Raw genomic sequence first — 4,205 nt, 5'->3', positions numbered from 1 at the left:
ACATTTCTAATAATGAGTATATCCTCCTAGATATAATATGTGTGATGGTTTTGTATCATTGCACATTTCTAATAATGAGTATATCCTCCTAGATATAATATGTGTGATGGTTTTGTATCATTGCACATTTCTAATAATGAGTATATCCTCCTAGATATAATATGTGTGATGGTTTTGTATCATTGCACATTTCTAATAATGAGTGTATCCTCCTAGATATAATATGTGTGATGGTTTTGTATCATTGCACATTTCTAATAATGAGTATATCCTCCTAGATATAATATGTGTGATGGTTTTGTATCATTGCACATTTCTAATAATGAGTATATCCTCCTAGATATAATATGTGTGATGGTTTTGTATCATTGCACATTTCTAATAATGAGTATATCCTCCTAGATATAATATGTGTGATGGTTTTGTATCATTGCACATTTCTAATAATGAGTGTATCCTCCTAGATATAATATGTATGGTGGTAATGAGTGTATCCTCCTAGATATAATATGTATGATGGTTTTGTATCATTGCAGCTGCTGCAGTTGATGGTAATTATCCCAAGCATGTATATAATTGTTATCAAAATGTGAAAAAATTTTGGTCATTTTTGCTACGTTTTTCATCTAATAACCACAGAGCGCATCCTTGAACAAACTTTATATTTCTAAAGGTGTAATTGATGTGCCTACATATTCTCAGTAAATATTGCCAAGGTTGCGCTCTATTGTTTCTTATACAAAAACTGACAACTATAGGCAGAATTACCGGAACAAACAATAAACTTTTAAAATTACAACCTAAACTTAAAGCTCATTTGTCCAGTCAAAGGGATTGTAGAAAAAAAGTTCTCCTTTCTCTGCTCCGAACTGGTCATGCAAGTCTTTCCCATGTGTATCTGCTGAGAGGGGAGGATCCTTCTACATACCATGCACGTGACCGTTCTCTCGCATTAGAACACATTTTATTACACTGTTACGCTTTATTTGTTAAAATAATGTTATCCGTGACATCCATTTTGTACTTGTAAATAAAGGCCACCAACTAAGAAACATGCACGCATATTAAGTTTCCATTGTATTTAGGTAATCGTCAATTTTGCCTTTTAAAAACATTGATCCATTCATTACATTTTGACCTCAGAGCTCTACGTATCCATGTTGTCTTGAGTCCATTAACGAAATTTTCTACATTTAACATTTCCATACTCCTTCATTATAATCTTTACTTAGAATGTATCTTTTTATTTTATCGATATTTGACTGCTAACGAAGTGGAATTTTTCAGTTCAATAGAAGGTTTTTAATTTCTTCAGGATGTAACCACACACAAATTTAGCGTTGCGGGTTTATGTGTATATCAATTATGCTAAACTTAAATTTTCAGGGTATACCGATGATGACAAGGCAAATCCATTCAATTTTTTTACCCCCATCGGACAGAAATATCTGAACTTCCAATGAGGACAAGATTAATTTGATCTTTTCCTACCTTGAGGGTAGGACAAGGAAATCTCTACCCGATAAGGAGATTCACAACTGTCTTACCCGAGGCATGGAATCTCTACCCGAGAAGGAGATTCACGACTGTCTTACCCGAGGCTTGGAATCTCTACCCGAGAAGGAGATTCACGACTGTCTTACCCTAGGCTTGGAATCTCTACCCGAGAAGGAGATTCACGACTGTCTTACCCGAGGCTTGGAATCTCTACCCGAGAAGGAGATTCACGACTGTCTAACCCGAGGCTTGGAATCTCTACCCATAAGGAGATTCACGACTGTCTTACCCGAGGCTTGGAATCTCTACCCGAGAAGGAGATTCACGACTGTCTAACCCGAGGCTTGGAATCTCTACCCGAGAAGGAGATTCACGACTGTCTTACCGGAGGCTTGGAATCTCTACCCGAGGAGGAGATTCACGACTGTCTTACCCGAAGCTTAGAATCTCTACCCGAGAAGGAGATTCACGACTGTCTAACCCGAGGCTTGAAATCTCTACCCTCGGAGGAGATTCACGACTGTCTAACCCGAGGCTTGAAATCTCTACCCTCGGAGGACATTCACGACTGTCTAACCCGAGGCCGAGGGTTAGAGTGTCGTGAATCTCCTTCGAGGATAGATATTTCCCTGTCCTACTATTTTGGTAGAGAATTATTCTTTGTCTGTCCCTGTTATTAAAAAAAATGTTTAAAACTACTAATTACGGGGCGCCGATTGGGACTTTATCTTTTTGTAATCAAAATCATCTTTTGTCATAACGAAATCATTTTCGTCTTACAAAATTATCTTCCAGCACACAAAATTCACTTTTGTCTCCACAAAATTCATTTTTGTCATGACAAAATTCATTTTTGTGGACGAAATGAAGTTTTGTTAGACAAAAGTGAAAATTGAACACAAAATTCAATTTTGTCTACACAAAATTCATTTCTGTCATGACCAAATTCATTTTTGTAGACGAAATTGAGTTTTGTCAAACGAAAGTGAAAATTGGATACAAAGTTTAATTTTGTGTCACAAAAGTCAATTTTGTCACCGAATCCAAATATGGATACATTTTGTGTATGCAAATGAACTGTCTCATCACGATTTTGTGACGTGGCCTCTCATTGGATATAGTGACCGTTGTATGGTACGTGCACACGGTGTTAAACCAATGTGTTGTTGCATAATGGATAGGCTGTAAGAGCTTTTGGAGAAAGCACCTGTGTTTGCATCATCCGTATCATTCTTGTGGATGTTTATTATACTTAACATACAATGTATAATATAATCAGCAGAATATGTCCCGACTACTTGTGAAAGGCGCATGCTCTGGAATATATCATTTATAAGGCCAAGAGTAAAAGGGAGGTAGGTTACGATATCAAGAGCAGGCCGATTAGGTACATACAGAAATGGTACTCTACGGAAAATAGTCTTTCAAGGAAATACACATGAATTGTCATTTGCGTAATGATTACGTACCTATTCAACAAATATTCATTCACTATCACAACTTTTAAGTCATGTAAGCCTTCGCCAAAGATTGAGCGAACTGTAAGCGTTTCAACCAATTGGTTAGCAGCTTACAAGTAAAGGTCAAACATGGACTCATTTGCATACTTAACTGACGAAAACGAATTCTGTCGAGACGAAATTGAATTTCGTCTAGACGAAAATGAATTCTGTCGAGACGAAATTGAATTTCGTCTAGACGAAAATGAATTTTGTCCACAAAAATGAAATTTGTCATAACAACAATGATTTTTGTCCACTGAAAGAAGATTTTGTTTAACAAAATTTATTTATTTTTGTCATAACGGAAATTAAGTTATTATAAAAAAAAACAACAATTTTTGTAGGAGGAAAGTGATTTTGTTACGACAGATCTCAATTTGTGTCACGAAATTGAATTTTATCTACAAAATTGAATTTCATCATAACTTTTGTCCACTGAAAGATTGTTTGTATAACAAAACTTATTTTTGTAATACGTTTTAAATTCTGTTAATCTGGGCTCATTTTTGTTGAACAAAATTCATTTTTGTCTACACAAAATTGGATTTCGTGTAAAAAATCACAAGTGTCCCATTTGGCGCCCCGTACTAATAGTCTACCCGATTTAAAAAAAAAGCGAACACAAATATTTATAAAATACACATTTCACTTTGCCTAAAACTTTTAGCCGGTAAAAAGGCTGTATTAAAATGATTTTGATAAACTATATGTAAATATTTCTTTGACTGTGGATATTTCATAGTGATTTAGATTATTGTTTGTCACAATGTAACGTGTTTTTAACAAAGGTTTTAATAAAAAAAATCCCCACATTTGATACAATTAGTAATAATTATTTATCTTCCCGTTTTTGAAAAAGCGCATTTGTAGTTTTAAACATTTGTTAAGGTTAATTACAGGTAGAGAGTAGGATAGGGAAATCTCTACACTCTAACCCTCTAAAGAAAATCTTTCTGAAGTTCAAAATGTTTATAGATGTTGTATGCAGACCAATCGGAGTCCAATAAAAATGTTGTTCTGGGTCATCTCTTATCTTGTTTTGATTTTAAGTGACGATCAGAAAACAAGATTACAGACCATTGATGGAGACTGAAGTACTGTTTGGAAAAAATTAATATGTTTTATATAATTAATAAATCGTTACATTTTGGTTACATCACCGGTTAAGGAATATATTTTTATTTTGTTGAGGTTTTGAGGGAATAA

The sequence above is a fragment of the Argopecten irradians genome, chromosome 5 (genome assembly GCF_041381155.1).
Source record: "Argopecten irradians isolate NY chromosome 5, Ai_NY, whole genome shotgun sequence".
In the NCBI taxonomy this organism is placed as follows: Eukaryota; Metazoa; Mollusca; class Bivalvia; order Pectinida; family Pectinidae; genus Argopecten; species Argopecten irradians.
Note: the sequence above shows the minus strand (reverse complement) of the source record.